The 17696-nt window shown below is 34.4% G+C and overlaps 1 long non-coding RNA gene across 1 annotated transcript; it reads left to right on the top strand.

Annotated features, from left to right (window-relative positions):
• The first annotated feature begins 219 nt into the window (after nucleotides 1–219).
• LOC113964495 lies at nucleotides 220–8866 on the top strand. The gene is made up of 5 exons (XR_003533209.1): nucleotides 220–327; nucleotides 3248–3315; nucleotides 4308–4388; nucleotides 7469–7524; nucleotides 8625–8866. It is a non-coding gene; the product is annotated as an uncharacterized LOC113964495 (long non-coding RNA).
• The last annotated feature ends 8830 nt before the right edge of the window (nucleotides 8867–17696 follow it).

Below are 17696 nucleotides of genomic sequence, written 5' to 3'. Positions count from 1 at the left end.
GGAAGAAATTCTTTACAGAGAGGGTAATCAGGCATTGGAATGGGCTGCCCAGGGAAGTGGTGGATTCATCGTCCCTGCAGGTTTTTAAGATGAGACTGGATGTGGTACTTAGTGCCATGCTCTAGTAACCACAGCGGTAGTGGATCAGGGGTTGGACTTGATGATCTCAGAGGTCCCTTCCAACCTGGCTGATTCTATGATTCTATGATTCTGTGATCATGCTCAGGGATTTCAGTTGGAGTTGACAAGTCACCTTTTACTGTCTCTATCTCATTTCAAGACCTCTCTGGAGGTAGACAAGCTTTGAAGCCTCTTTATTTTCTCAAGGTGTGGTAGTCCAGGCTTGAAAACCCTGTCAAATATTAAGCTTGCCAACCCTTGCCTGATAGCTATAATGTTATGATGAAATGCTAACATAAATGTTTCATCTTTCTGTATTTATTTAAAAGTAGTACTAAGTTTCATTTTAATTCAATTTTCAGAAGCTAGCTTACTAGTATGAGCAAACTTATTTCATATTCCTTCCCAAAGTCATTCTCAATTATTTGTTTTGGATCCTTATTCATTAAGAACTAGTAAGTGAAAATTACATTTGACAGACTGGTTCTTGGTTTTTATAGTAATTGTTAATTAATTCTGTCCATTAGGAATTATTTCCCACCTCTTACTACAAACATTTCCTGTGTGTTTTCATCACTCAGAACCATAGCTGAACTATTCATCCTCCATGGTTTGCAACTGATCATTCAGTTGCAGGGATTTGATCTCATTTCAGAATGAGTGAAACCTTTGGAAATGGAGACTAATGAAAAGGGAATAACAAAAGAAATCAAAAGAAGACTAATGAAAAGAGAATAATAAAAACAAAAATCAAACACTCATGTTTACCTGCGAATGTTCTGTTTTAAGATCATTGCTGTCTGTATAGGAAAGAGATCACTGGTGCCAAAGGTCACAGAAAGCTCACTTAAGATGCTGGACATGTATCAATATATTTTTTTCTTACTCTCATACTTTCCCCTAGATCCTGTGAGAAACAGCAGATTTGACTAAGTGGATTTGTGCTTTCACATTACATATATTTTTATATTATGTTTCTACCACCACCCATTTCCAAATCTTTATGTGAGGAAATGCCTATGAGCTAAAATCTCTAAGTGTTCCTGCATAGCAAGTAATGAGTGAACACAGTAAAACTGCAAAAACAGTTAAAACATGGGCAATTAACAGCATTCAGCAAATTTTCTCTATGATTTTTAAACAGTTCTATCTCCTCCTTTGAATTCAAGTTATTGCAGTACAAATTAAATAATGCTGTAATGTTCAGGCTGATGGAAGAGGAGCATTAGCCATAGGAGAAGTAGTGGAAATTATACCTACTTCGAATTGTTAAAGATGTTAATTTAATAAGCTAGAAAACGGAATTTTGGTATTTCAAGGAGCTTTATCTTTTTATTAGATAAAATTTTTGTTATTTTCCTCTGGGTGGAATTTCTGTAGCTTTTGTTTTGATATTAAAGTTATTAAACTTGCCTTTTCTATTCTCATTACCAGAATATTTTATGGGTAAATCCACTTAAGGAACCTATTGTGCTTTCTGATCAAAGTGGAAAACAAAGCCAGGTTATAATTAGCAATTTAATTTTTAATGAGCTGATTGAGGCCCAAGGCCATAACAAAGGCCACAAAACAACAACAACAAAAAAATTCAAACAACAATAAAATTGCTAGCATGGAACACTAATGATAGCACCCTACACATGACCTGGGCAAAATAATATTTGGCAGAGTACATCTAACAGCTATCCCAGTTGTATTTTTTATTTTCTTTCAGAACTCTGACTAAGTCTAAGTAAGGTGTAACATATTAAATAATACAGAAGCACATAAAAATGCATGAGACTTGTTTTCTGAAAAGAACGTAGCAAGGATGTTTACTGAATTTAAATTTCCCAAGCTCAAGTTTAAAAGTTGCAGCTACAAGCTGAACATTTAACCCTCTAATATCTTTTGTAACACCTTAGAAGGTAGTCAACTACTATCACGGACTATAATTCTTCCAGAATCCTGCACGTAACTTCCACTGAAGTTCTCGGGATTTGGCCTTTCAGTCTTCAGAAAAAAATAAATCATAGATAAGCAGAATCTTTACATAAATGTGGTGTCCTTGCTTTCTTTGCAGTTTGTAAATTAAATCATGAAACTTTATTATTTTTGAATACAGATTTGTTTAAGATCTTACTTAACATATGCTTTGATTTTTACTGGTGGACTTTCATTCTCTAGCAGTAGAAATATTTATGCCATTAAGCCCTTTAGCAAGCACTTTATGTCCAAGACGTACATAATTTTACCCTCACAAAACCGCTTTATATATTGCAAGTAATGTCTTTATGAAACACACTCTGTCTCATTAAAGGAATATAACATCTAAAATTAAATTAAATATACCTTTACACCTAGCAGACTATAAGCAATAGAGGAGATGCTAACGAGTTCTGCAAATTCTACAGGTAGTCCACGGATCAAGTCCAGCCCACAGGATGCTTTCATCTGCTTTAGTGGCTTTTTTCTAGGGAAGAGAAGCAACTATTTGAGCAGCTAATTGCTGCTGGCACAGCCAAGCACTTCATTGTGGTACTGTCACTGCCTCTACTCTCCCAACAAGAGGGCAGAGGAAAGAAGCAAAGACAACAGACAAAACTGCCCCTATTGAAAGAGAAGGAGAAAAGGTAACCCTACAGAGCTCCAAAATAATTCTTTCTAAGTGGCAGTAGCAAGAAACACAGAAGGCGGCATGTGCTCATGCTGGTGTCACCTGATGGAACCATGAGTTGCAATTTTTATGAAAGAGTCTAAAGACAAAGAGTGAAGTCCAGCTCCCGTGGTTGCTATGCTGACCCTGCTTAGAAAGTTTACAAACTGCCTCAAAAAAGTTTTTCTCACTTTCTTCCCATTACTAAAAACATACACCAAATCAGTTCAAGAGTTGGACAATGCAATAAATATAAAAACTGGCAAGATACTGGTAAAGTAGGTAATGTATTTCATCTATCTTTAGGTTAGGATTGGAGGAGGGCAGGTGGAAAACAGTACTAAGTGCTAAAGAGGCTTCCTATGGACCACAGCACACAATTTGAGAACTGCTGACTCACATGGTCATATATCAGTCATTTAAACACATACTAAAAGCATAAAAAGGAATGTCATTTTATGTCCTATTTGTATATTATGTTACTCATTTCAGGTATGTTGCAGAAGTGTAATCCCACTTGATAGGTATGCAAGACCTAAGCATGGTCCTGATTTCTCCTGGTAATAAGAACAGCTTGTTATAACAACTGTATACTCTGAATTTCACCAAACAATGTTCTGCTATTTCTTTGCCTGGTGCTTTTCCTCTGGTGTCCTCCAAAAAAAACTTAGTGGTCAGTGCCCCTGAGATTTTCTTTACATAATTTCTTAATTCCATTAAATATGACAAAGCAAGAAAGGAGAAGAAAACTGAGAAGAAGAAGAAGAAGGAGAGAAAAAAAGAGGAATATAAAAGGAGAGAGGAAGGAAGAAAGGGAGATTGATTCTCAGTGAGGATGTTTTGTTTGCAGAAAGAATTTAAAAGAATAAGGAGTGGGGAATGGAAATGATAAAAAATATGAGTAGGTTAACAGAAGACTGAGAACTCTGGAGACAATACCAAGTTAACCTATGCCTTTAATTTGTTGTTTCAATAGAAATGATATTGTACAAAAAGGTGTTAGGATATAATTTAAATATGATGTGCATAGGCAGATTATCCATTACTTGCACAGTGCAAGTTTCTGTACTGTATTTTATCTATATATTATTGCCATAGTGTGTTACTCTACTGCATCTGGGAGGGACATCATCACTAACTCACCAGAAATACAGTAACAGGATTGAAAGACTGCTTCAACTTCCTTCTTTTGAAGGTGCAGAGAGATGGACAAATTGCTTCACACCCTTTTGGGGAAAAATTACACAGATCAGACAACTCTGATATAAACCATAAATGCATTTGTATTTGCCAAACTGATTTTAAAAAAGCTTTACAGATCAGATATACTCTGATTATTTTGTTTGTTTGTTTCAGCCTGAATTAAAATTACATTTTGTTTTGTATTTGGAGATTTCATAAGAAGAACCCTCTTTCTGTTTTTGTTCAGATAGTTATGTAATTGTGATAAAAAAACCCAGACTATTTCCTCAATTTAAAAACCAGTACACTGCTTGCTTCTATTTTCCCCTCCAATTCCTCTAACTTATCCTGAGCTCTTGTCAATTTTCAGAAACTATACCTCTGTCTTCAAGCATTGCCATGAATTTTGGATTGTCAGCTGAAAACTCAAACAGAAAACCAGCAGTTGCAGGTAATAAGATTTGATAGTGGCACAAATTACATATAGAACAGAGGCCCAAGACTGTATTGGACATGACAGAAGTAGGTGTCCATTAACACAGAATGTAGTCACAAAATGGTATAAACGCACTTTAAATTAACATAAAAACATCACTCCAGAAAGCACTCTGGAGTAGCATTGAATCTAGAGAAATCAATACCATTCACTAGACAAAAGAGCTCAAAACTAAACCTGCCATTTGTCAATATCAGCCTACTCAATGCAGTTTCTGTACCTGTATTATATACTTCTTGCATAGGTAAGAGAGTGACAGCACACATATCTTTTCACCTGTTATAGCACGTAAGCTCAACAAACTTAATACAATACTTTGGCAGTATGAAGTGTAGAATAAAAAATCCTTAGTCACAGTTCTGAGAATGACAGAAATTTGTCATACACTGAAATTTATAGTCTCCTGTGCTCAAAATGCAAAGATGACTTGTCAAATTTTTCAGTCAAAAATGTTCTTTCTTTTACAAAGTCTTGACATCGAAACAGCACACTCAGTGACTTTGTACAATACAGGCCTGGAAAAGACACGGCGCTAAATTACATTTGAAAAAGCAGCACGAACACCATGTGGTCTTCTTACATTATATGAAAGCAGGAGGCAATTTCACAGCAATTCAAAGATACCAACAATTTCTATTACAAAAAATCATGATGCAAACTGTGAACATTATTCTGGAATTTCTCTTATCTGATGCTAGGAAAATCCTAGCATACCTAAACTGAGCAACTCAAGTTCTGTTTTGTAATCAGTCTTCCCAAAACTTCCATGTGGACTTATTTAGGAAAGTAACACTATACACATGATCCTCTTCAAATAGTATCAGTTCAAGTTACAGTCTTTGCTTGCTGACCGTTGATCTAGCTAAAGCTTTTGACAATGTGAATTATAAGGGACTCTCAAAGCTTTGGCAGACCCACGAATGCCCTGCAAATTTTCTTTCTGACTTATCTAAGCCTCTGTAATAAGATGATGGTTAGATAGGTGGAAATGGCAAGATCTCTTTAATATCATAAATAGTTTCCATACTCCTTTACATCTCCTTTCTGTTGTGCAGAAGGAAGCACTTTGTGCCACTGACAGAGCTATGTTTATTCAGTTTCTTACTGATGTAAGTTGTTCAGTCTGCAGACACATATGGCTGATTTCTTCATCAGCGACCTTCTTTTTGCTGATGACTGTGAGTTGGTAGCTCACTCAGTCAATAACATTCAATTTAGTATTGATGACTGTCCTTGTGCATATTATCCCTTTACTTTTTCTGTGAAGGTAAAAGACAATGGAAGTACCAAAACAACCAACAGTGACACAAGCACATGCACTCACATTTTTGCACTTAGCAGAACTATGGTACGCTTTTCTAGTTTGACATCATTCAGATGCAGACACACTGTGAAACTGCTGCCACATTGCTAATTTTAACTCTTAATTTGAAATATTAGCATACTAACCATGCAGCATCAAGGCCAGTCCCCAAATATGCACTGGGCACTTATTCTCAGAACACTTCAGCATGTTTGTGAGACATAGAAAATTTGTTCTTTCCATACAGGAAATTCAGTTGTATAGGCAATACCTCTAGTATGCCTGAAAAACTGAATGACTACATCCTCCTAACAGCACAATCCTTAAATAACAACAAATATTCAAACTCACATCCTGATCCCAAAAACTTGGCTATAAAATTATTAGACAATATGGCCCAACTCACAGATAGTTATGATTATAATTTGGTGCCTTCTTCCAAGATAGTCGAGGCAAACTGCACTATCCATTGCAACATGATAGGGGTATACTATGCAAATCTGAGCATAAGGCAGTAGCAGCAGATTCAGTATATTGTGGCTAATTCTAGTTAAATTATGATGCCTTTCTGAAGTTTCATAGTGGGGTTTTTTGCATCGCAATGCCATTGCTTCCCTTTTCCTTAAATGGAAATGAATTAATTTTTCTGCATTTCCTGGGCTGACCAGAGCAAGAGAAGACATTTGTGGTCTTTCAGCCAGTCCGGAGTAAAGACCTTCTTCTTAAGGAAAAGAGCTGCACAGAAACCTGGACTGTGTCCTACTCCTGCAAATACTCTCTTCTGCTATGACATGGATTCAACTTACAGACTAAGTAGTGACATTTATTTTGGAACTGCTGGGATAGCCCAATGGTTCCTAGAGACCATCAGCCAGATGTCCAATCATATGTGAAAGAAGTTTCAAGTCATACAAAATGCAACACAACATTCAGTAATTTCTCTCTCCACAGATCAACTCCTAAGTAATAAACCTTTCTGCTAATGACAACAGAACTAATGAGCTTTGCTACACCATATGTCTATCAGCTAGGTTGTAACTACCTTCTCTGTCTCCTGGTATTAGTGGCTGCAAAGCAAGAAGAAACATTACAATCTTTTAAAAGATTAAAGATTTCATTTCCTCCAGATTAACTCAGCTAAAATCCACACACATTCTTCTGAGGCCTGTGAGAAAAATTCCATAGACTAAATGAATAAACTGATTGTTTTCTAAGATTAGATCGCTGATACCTCATGATAAATCATTTTTATCCAAGTTTATTTCCTGACTCTTTTCTGAGCGATACAATAATATCAATGTCTAATGGCTCTTCTTTTTTTTTTTCAATTTTAAATAAGTTGCCTTTTATTGTATGAGTTGTCACATCAGCTTGGTGACTGACTGAAAACATAAATTTTCCTTGCATGGAATCAAAGTTTTTGTGGCAGTAAATTTAATTATAATTTGACTCATTATTTTCAGTGGAATTAAGCCACTTAGGAAAGCACTATTTCTTTATACGGAAATTTCAGGTGTCTGAAAATTCTTGAACACAAAGACATAGATATGTTGAAATTCTGAATATTACTATTGCTACATTTAGTATTCTCTATCTCATCCATGCCAATTTGTTCAGACTTCCAGATCCAGTACTTGCTGGATACTTCTTAAGAGTCATCATGTTGTCTTTGAGTACTTTTACATTACATAAAATAAAATACTCTAAGTGCCAGAATTTATATCTTTTACAGCTTTCAAAAGTTAGAGAGACTAGAGCTTTCATTTCACAAATAATCAGTGTAAGCAGGTAAGGAGCATGTAAGGAGCAGGGCTGCACTCTGCAGAATAGAAGTATTACTCACGCAAAAACATGCAGGAAATCAATAGAAAATCCAGAAATAGAATTCTTAGCTGTTAGTTTCATGTGAGTGCTAAACATATTTTTGCAGTACTTCAAACAAAAGATAATTATTGCATTCTTTACCCTGTATTGACTTGTGTTGAGCAGTTAAATAAGTGGATTATAAAAACATGCCATCTGATGAAAAAACAATTCATAAAACATTTTCCTCCTATAAAGCAACTTACTTTCTAAACTACATGGTAAACAGAAACAAATTCTTTAAGTTGCAGTTTATGATACTTTTTTTTGGTTTTAGGAAAGCATTTTGCACCTTATTAGTGCAACTCTGTTAAAGTCTGTTTAAAGATTGTTAAAGACTATGTATAGAAATATTTCTTAGAATTGGTTAGAATTATTTAAAATTGTTTGCAATAATACATATTTATATATTTCCTGCTTTGAAAACTAAGATGCTATTCTGACTGTATAGAGAAAACGCTTTCTGAATCTGAAGATATGCTTCAGGAAAAATTAGTTTCATAATTTGAAAGTGGAGTTTGTTAAGTATAAATTATCTTCCGAGGATGTAGAATCTTCTTTTTTCTGTACTACAGAACATTACGCAGACAAAAAAAGACTGTAAAATATTTACCAAAAAGAAAAAGATATCTAAGGACATGTTTTAAACAAACCTTTGCAAACAGCTTTCATTTTCCAATTCTGGTGTAATCAAACTATTCCACCATTTTTTCAGAAGGAAATTGTAATGTTTTCTCTACTGTTTCTGAATATATTCCCACTTGGAAACGGAAGAAAAGGTAACGGAAAGATAATTCCTTTCTGTGATACCATTTCATAAAGAGAAATTAAAATCAGCAAATTTAATCATTCTTCCCTTTGAACTCAGACACACAGTTGGTGACACCAAGAGATTCATGCAGATTTTCTTTCATGTGTCATTTATATGTCTTCTTTAGAATTTTGTCCTCTGGCAATCTTTTTGGAGTCGTTGGAAAATTTTTGTTTTGCTAAAATATTCACTTTTTTTCTTACTATTCCTGCAGTCCAGAGGCAATATTTCATTGAAGGAAGAACTAGATGAAAAAAGAAAATAAGAAATCAGGAAGGAATCCATTCCATCCCAAAAGCAAGGGGTTTTTGTCCCCTTTAACTTTAGTGAAGACAGCATCATTACATTGGAACATGCAACACACACATCTTTCTGGAGGACTCCCAGCTAGATAATCTGAAGATTTTTAAAATTTAATTTAAATTAATGACTGTGTCAGTAAAGAAAACTCAGGTTAAATAGGTAGTGTTTGGGAATGTTCTATCACTGCCTACAGACATTCAGGCAAAAATATCCTTCTGATTCTTTGATGTTTTCCAGTAACGAAGGAAGGAAATTAAACCATCAGTGCAAGGAGTTTTAAAGCAGACACTTGACTTTCCACTTAGGGGGAAAAAAACCCCAACCAATGAACCCCACCACATTAAAAAAGAAATCATTAAAAAAATCCTCTTAAAGCAGAAAAATAGAATCTAACAAAGTTTCTTATAATATGCAAAGTGATAACATCAGAAATTAGATAAGCAATGAAAGAAAAATGATCCTTCACACTGTGTTGTAAAGATCTAAAATGATCAGGGAGTCTAAAAATATTTGACTCAAAAGTTATATGCTTTTAAACTACATATGTATATAGTAAGTACTGCATTTTCATAACCTTTCAAATCTAAGCAGTCTATTTTTTCTATTTTTTTCTTTAAAAATTACTCTATAAACTCTTCAATATTCTGTATGTGCTCCAGAATTTAAACTATGAAAATGTCTTCATTTTTTTTCCCGATTTTATCAAACTAGTCAAAAGAATTTTTTTTCCTTTTAGTCATTAAGAAAAAAAAAATGGTTCATCAAAAACAGAAGTGGAAAAAACAAGATATCAATTAAACATTAACAAAAAGTGATGTCTTCCTAAAGACTTCACATGCAGATCTGTAGCACCACCTAGAGCAGGAGTAAAAAGCAGAGAAGGGAGATTAAAGTGTCTTATCACCTGTAAGTACTGGTTTTAAATCAACATTCTTGTTTCTCAATATGTGATAGATTGTATAATGTTCCCTGTTCTGTGAAAGAAAGAAAGAAATACTCTGACAAACATAAATTCCAGTGGGAAAAAGATATGTTTCCCAGAAATCCTAAGTATGATTTCTAAATTCTTAGATGTTCTTAATGATAAAATTCTTTGATATTATTTTGTAGGTACTGCAAAATTGGATCTAAAATTGTAATTAAAAGTAAATTTAAAAGGTTTTATTCAATAGCACTTTATCTATTGATTTGATTTTTTATATGACTTTGACCTTTAGCCACTTTTAAAATGGAAAATGTAATATGTAAAATATAGACATTTGTTTTGACATAAAGATAAATTACCTTATTTCTGTAATCTATCTCAGCCTTGGACAGACACGGGGAAATTCCTGAGAGGCAGAGACTGGGTCTTTGAGGCAACTTGCTACATTTTGGAAGTCAGAACACAAATAACCTTGATACGAGAAACAATAATGGTCTCTTCCAATTTATTAAATTACATCTATTTTCTACTCAGCTTCACTGGTCTGAGTTAAGCTTGAAGTGGCTCTTCCCTCAAATTCTCATTTCTTAAGCACATTCAGTCAGCTAGTGACAGCTTTATCTCTTCTTTACAAAAAACACAGAGTTGGGTATCAATATATAGATTTAATATAAACCTCTTATTTCTGGTATCTTGGAGGTGTTAAAAATGTATTTTGAATTGGAAAATAGACAGCTTCAATCAACATGAGACAGGTTTTGAAAGGACTCACACTTCTTTATTACCTTCTTAAAAAACAAAACGAAGAGGAAATTAAAAAAAAACAAACGCATGAGATATGCAGAAAAGCAGTTAGTTGAAGGATGAGTGTGTAGGACAATGACCAACAACTATGGAATGTGGTAGCTTGACAATGGTTATACATGTAATGTTTTAAAAAAAATAATTGCTAAGCCAGATTGTTTCATTACGCTCTGCATGATCACTGGCAATAGTACATTGGTTTTAGTGTTTGTTTTTTAATACATTTAAGAATGAGTTTAACAATGTCCCATACAGTACTCAGCACTGGAATAGTCCCATTGTCTCAGAGCACATCTAAGCTTTTCAATTTTAATTTTTTTTCCTCTTGCTCATGACAGATTTTTTCAGCCTGCAACACAGTAGAAAGGTGGAAAGGACAAAAGGGGATAAAAGCAATTAACTTACTGAAATAAAATAATCAACTTAATACCAAGCAGCAAGGGGTTTCTTATGTAGCTACAGCATTACCAGTACCCGAGTGAGGAACTTCTAAGCTATCTGTTGCCACTCTGCCAAAACACTGGTTGTATTAAAGATGTATCCCAGATGCTTCGCGCTCCACTGATGCAAAGCAGTCATATGGAACAGTGTACAGCAATTGGGACAGACCCATGAAATGAGATCTCTGAGAGTTTGTATATAAATTCCTGATCTGATAATAGTACCAGCTGTAGAACAACTACAGTCATTGTAATTAGTCCTAAATCTGAACCAGCTCTCTTATTTCCATTACTACGACGATTCCTTTATAATATTTCTCACTGCATTGTATATACGTATTACCACAGAGCCTGATCCTGTATAACAACACAAATCAACAGAAGTACCAGTACACCAAAACCTTTAACTGGTTGATCTCAATAGCTTGTAAGAACATTTATAGGGAAAAAATCCAACAATGTTGTGGATGACACACACACGATACTTCTGCAATTTAAATATTACATATTTCTATGGTGGCTTTTGTAGTGACACTGGGAAACCTAAATTCGATGTGGAGACATTCAGTTGTGTATTTGCATGTTAATACACTTTTATCCAACATGACTGATTTCAATAGCAATACTATGGCACTGGATCCAGCTTGTGTACATTTTAGTGAATTTTCTGCTTTGAATTCAATTAAAAGTTCTTCGCAAGAAGACAGAATCAAAAAATCACAAGCAATATAAATATGCATACACATTTCTATATAAAAATATAAACATACATTTTAGAAGACCTTAAATAGTCCTTATATAAAAAGATCTTACTATATGTGTACAATCATTCCAGAAGAAAAATTCTAATATGTAGCTTGACAATGTAATTTGTATAAACAAGTTATGAATTGCAAAAGGTAGTGCAATTAATTTATACACAAATAATATACATAAATATTGTCATTTTCTTGCACTTTTCTGTGATTACAGAATGCTTGCCTTGGTCTAAAAATATATATTTTAAGCCATTTACTAATTCGATTCAGTATAATCTATTATATATATAATTTTCCCTGATTCTAAAGAAACTCTCATGTTCTATACATTTTTTGAGATCTACAAGGCATAATCTTTAAGTATTTTGATATTTTCTAAAACTAACATGATTATTAGCGGAATTTCCACTTTCCTCTGCACTTTACTAAAATGTTCTTTAATCCCTATTTTTCTGTACATCAAGCACTATCCTACAGATGGAGAACAGCTCAGTGGAAAACACATATGTGCAGAGGATATAAAGAGAATGATGAAGAGGAGATGAAACAGAAATTACGTCTATCCAAAAAGTAAGGAAAATATTACTGACTTACAGGTGTTATTCCCCACAAACAGACTTCCCTTAAATTCAATTTGCTATTGAAATAGCAAATATCACATGAGTTTTTATGCTACTGGCAGACATTTTTCATTTTTGTTTTTTGACGTCTTCCAAAAAAGCTTTAAAATGTCAGTCCACATGATCTATGAACAAATGTGGAAGGACCAGATTTGCACACACGCTCTTAAGGTACCTCATATTAGCATAACGATTCTATATGAATAATATTACTTTCTTAATGCAACTAAAGATGAATTTACCACACTTTTACTCTTCTTCCTATTAAAAAAATCCCAAAGTGGAGATGAATTAACAAAGTGGGTACAATTTGAAACAAAAATTCATCTGTTGTCTCCTGGAAAAGTCATATTAAAAAAGATGTTTCCCAGCCGGATACCCCTTCATCCCCAGTCCAAAGGAAGTTTAGAAAACTATTGAGTTTTTGGTAAGAATACCTAAGTACTATAAATCAATGAATAAATATACTGATCCATATGTCATAAGCATAAATATACTATCTGTCAGTGACAGATACAATCTTTCTTTTGTATTATTCAATTCTTCTTCCCTAGAAAGAAGTGTAATTTCTGGCAGTTTAAAATGTAAGATGTAAATTAGGAGAACTCCAATGCAAACCATGAAAAAACATATAACCAAAGACATAAACAATTCTTGAAAGGGTAAATAAAGGACAAAGGAAAGTCAAGAAAGGAACAGTGGTATGGCTGGATTTTAAAATACAACATGGCAAAAAAACCCAGGTAAAGGCTTTATTTTGCCACTTTTCTCCAGAGGATGGAATAAGTCATGTACAAAGTTTCTGAACATTAGAAGGAAGAAAATACTGGAACAAACAGATAAATTGAAAAGCTGTACTTCATTAGGCCTACATACAGTTATTCATGAATTCTTCTGGAGCCTTGGAGTCATCTGGCTGAACTATGAGTTTTCATGCAGTAGTTAACAGAAAATGAAAAAGGCTGCCGGGTAGCAAATCTACTTATCGTATGTTAGCTACAACCCAAAATCATGGATAACTGCAGTCAAAAATTATTGCTTTTTTAAAAGGGGATGATATAGGAAAATAGTAAAAATCAGTTTGTACACTGAAAGTGCAACAGGAATATCTTTTGCTAAGGAGAGCTAAAATATATAATTTAACATTATATGATATTAAAATTATATAAAAATATAATTATAGTTTTTGTTTTCAAAAGTTCTCAATAGTAAAACCTGGGACTGTTCATGAGACAAGAGGTAGAGTTTTATCATTGATTAAGCTATGGTTAATTGGAAAGAGACAGAAATGAGAAAGTTCTCAGTTTTCATTATCTCCAGTAGTTAGCAGGTTAATGCATTATTTACTATATGTTTATTCCTGTAAAGGGTCAAGCAGACACTGAAACTTGCAGAGAACATAGACTTACATGAGCTGTAACATCAAGGTGGTAAGTGAGTGAAGAAAACAAATGAAATTCAGTGTTAAAAGATGAACTAATATATACCAGGGGCAATATTTTAAGCAACCCACAAACAATGGATGGTTATAATTATCTATAGGAACTCAGCTAAAAATAAACCCCAGTGTTACATTTCTGGCTGGCAGTATGTAAAGTATTGCAAAGTCCAGTAGCACTCAAACCCTCCCCCCCAACTCTGCCCCCCCAACCAACAAAAGAACAAACCTCTCAATAGAAGTAGCGTCATATACACACACATATACATGTATCAATACTGGCTGGGAGATGAACAGATCAAGAGCAGCCCTGCTGAGCTGGACTTGGGGGTGCTGGTGGATGAGAGGTTCAACATGAGCTGGCACTGTGCATTTGCAGTTCAGAAAGCCAATTGTATCCTAGGCTTGTATCAAAAGAAGTGTGGCCAGCAGGTCAAAGGAGGGGATTCTGCCCCTTTACTCTGCTCTCATGAGACCCCACTCAGAGTACTGTGTCCAGCTCTGAGGTCCCCAACATAGGAAGGACACTGACCTGTTGGAATGAGTCCAGAGGAGGGCCACCAGGATGATTAGAGGGATGGAGCACCTCTCCCATGAAGAAAGGCTGAGAGAACCAGGTTTGTTCAGCCTAGAAAAGAGATGGCTTTGGGAAGACCCAATTGCGACCTTCCAGTACCTGAAGGAAGCCTGCATCAAAGATGGAGAGGGACTTTTTACAAGAGCATGTATTGACAGAACAAAGACAAGGGGGAATGGATTCAAACTGAAAGAGTGTGGGTTTAGATTAGATATAAGGAAAAAAGTCTTTACTGTGTGGGCAGTGAAGCACTTGAAGAGGTTGCCCAGAAAAGTTGTGGATGCCCAGTCCCTGGAAGTGTTCAAGACCAGGTTGCCTAGAAAAGTTGTGGATGCCCAATCCCTGGAAGTGTTCAAGACCAGGTCAGATGGATCTCTGAGCAAACTGGTCTAGTGAAAGTTGTCCATGTCCATGGCAGGAGGTTGGAACTAGATGATCTTTAAGGTCCCTTCCAACGCAAACCATTCTGATTCTATATGCATTCTTACAATGTGCTTCAATGCAATTCTTTTTATTACTGATTATTCCATCTTAAAAAAGACAGAGCACTAACAGAAGGGATTGGAACTGAAGATTTCACATTGAAACATTTTTTTAAGGAGACATGCTAAAGATTCTTAGCACGAGAGCATACAATAAAACCATAGAGAATGACAGATGTCACACAGGCAGAGCAGCATCTCCTAATATAATCATGTGACTTTAACCTTTTAAGTTTAATTTCCAAGTGTCTAAGGAATTTGAAATGCAATATTTAAGAATGCTAATTTGCTTAGGTCCTCAGGCAAATTATATATAAGAAATCAAATGTTTTTTTCCTAGAATGAACATAGAATGACATAGAATGAACATAGAATGAACATTCACTGACATTGAAAGGCAACAAAATTAAAACATAAAGAGATGTTTATAAAAATATATCTACAGTTACATACATGTGTGTCTAAATAAAATGCATAATTGACTTATGTAACTCAGTGCATTCAAATTTCATGGTAGAAGAGTAGAAATATACATAGAAGAACAGGATAAAAACAGTAAGATGTAACCATGGATAAGGATATTTCTCACAGTTACCATAAGAGAGAAAAAATGTTGCATGTCAGCTTTCTAATCTATTTAGTGGTGAGTTTGCAGAAGCAAACTGAATCCTTTACAAAGCAATATGGGCAGAAACTCAGTAGATGACAAAAACATGTATGTTCAGGGAAAGAGAAAAAGCTCCTTCTTTCCTCCTGAGCAAAACAGCTTGTTTTCCCTTAGAAGTCACTACCAGAAATTCCTTCTCCCAATTGACACACTATTTTACATGAAACAAATCAGTCATAAAGGGTGTAACATGGGTCCATCACTAGATAACATTAAATGTGTCGAGGATTTCTTTTTTGTAGCAAGACCTCAGGTTGCTAAGTCGCATGGAAAACATAACTGGAAAAATAATGTCTAAGGCTTGAAAACAGACTGATTATGTCTGATTAGAAAATGAAGTACAAAATCCTAAGCACTGCAGGTTAGCCATGGGGGCTGGACATCAGACCTTAATTACTTCAGTCAAAAAGACTGTCTGGGTAGAAATCTGGGTTTTTTGCTGGCTGTCTCAGACTGACTAGGACAGTTTGGTGATACAAAGAACAAAAATTCAGAAAATGCAGGGCAAAGATACCTTGACAGGAACAAGAAAGAAATACAAATGACGCAAAGCAAACCATGATTTTACACGTGGCTACTGGGCATCCTTGGCTGTTAATTAATGAGGGTGAGGTATCAGCAGAATAAATAATATCCTTTATGGGGAACTTACTCTGCAACTACCAATTATGATGGAAAACGAGAGCGAAAAAACAGCTTATGATGATGATCTGATCTAATACTGTATTTTTTTTACTTTCACATTATTAAAAGTGAAATTATAATCCTCTAATACAAGTCCTTGCTCTAAAATTCAAAAATGTAATAAAGTACCTCTCAATTTAAAACTTTAACATATCTATAAAATAATTTAGTATCTATTCTAATACAATATTAGAATATTTAGTACCTATTTTAATTTAATATTAGACTATATGGACATAACTTTGACCAGTTTTATACATATGAAAGGTTTTAGAATCTTCTAAAATCTTTAAAAAATAGTTAAGGGAATATTAGAAGGTGAAAGGCGAGCATGACTAGTCTTAGATATATCAGTACAGGAAAAGTGTGTTACATGCAAATTTGGTGCTCAATAATGTGACTTAACACATTGTTCCACCAACCTGACTCATACAGACATTTTAAAGCAATTAAAATTGTGTATTTAAAAATCATATTGAACAGAGAATCAAGGACAGAAAGAATCAGGTATATCATAGGCCCTTGTATTTGCCTGAGACTTACGTTTAAATGTTTTATTTGATTAAAGCATCTGCATCTGACTAAAAGACAAATCTGGAGTTTATTTGAGTGCCTGAAGGAGTGCAGAATTTATCACTGTTTCTGGGAGTTTGTTCTTATAGTTGATCTCATAATGAAAAATACATACTATATTCACACTCTAAAGAGTTTCAGTGGCAAACTCCAAAAAGTCTTTCTCCATTACAAAGAAAATTAGACATTTTCTCCAGTTTCCAAGCACTTAGGGTTCTTTTCTACTTTTCAGCTTCATTTTATTGTCTAGGCATAAAGAGTTGACACAACATTCTTTAATCAGTTTTATCTATACTATACATGTGAACAATTTAATCTCTATTCTCCTAGCCACTACTTATTTCTACATATAACAAACAAAGAGAAAAACCCTTTTAAATGCAACATGGTGTTGTGTGTGTATAATAGTGACTTAGTTACTAAATTTATGACCTTTTAATTATTTTCAGAATAAATATTTTCAAGGGTAACATCCCAATTTTGAAAGCCTCACTTATATATCTAATTTCTAAGCATACAACTATCTAGGCAGCTGTACAAAAGCACTTACTTTTATCAGACAAACTTTTAACATTCTCAGAGAACTCACATTTGTTTGACAAGACTTTATCTCCCAAAAACCTTCTTCTTTGAGTTCCAACAGTAATTCTCTGTATTCAGAGCTTTCGAACTGTTATGTATAGAAACCCACCTCATCATTCTATTAACTTCTCCTTTACAACATGGGTCACGTTGCTTGGGTAATTTTTTTTTTTAGCTTTAATATTACATTCACTGCTTCCAGGAGTTTCTAGAGTATTCTAAGGTTCCCCTAAAATGAATACAGCATATATCTACTTCTGAATTCAGTTCATCTGAATCAGCTGCTTTCAAATATTCGTCGTAAAAATACTGCTTAATGCCTTCCTTAGAAACTAATTGCTTGGAAAATACTTCACCATCGTTATGAAGTATGAGTGCACTTTCCTACTTCTTTTCAGAAACAGTAGTGAAATAGATATTGAACACTTTTTTT

This window comes from Neopelma chrysocephalum, unplaced genomic scaffold (assembly GCF_003984885.1).
Source record: "Neopelma chrysocephalum unplaced genomic scaffold, ASM398488v2 Primary Assembly neopelma1_42, whole genome shotgun sequence".
Classification (NCBI taxonomy): domain Eukaryota; kingdom Metazoa; phylum Chordata; class Aves; order Passeriformes; family Pipridae; genus Neopelma; species Neopelma chrysocephalum.
This window is presented reverse-complemented; position numbering and strand designations above follow the sequence as displayed.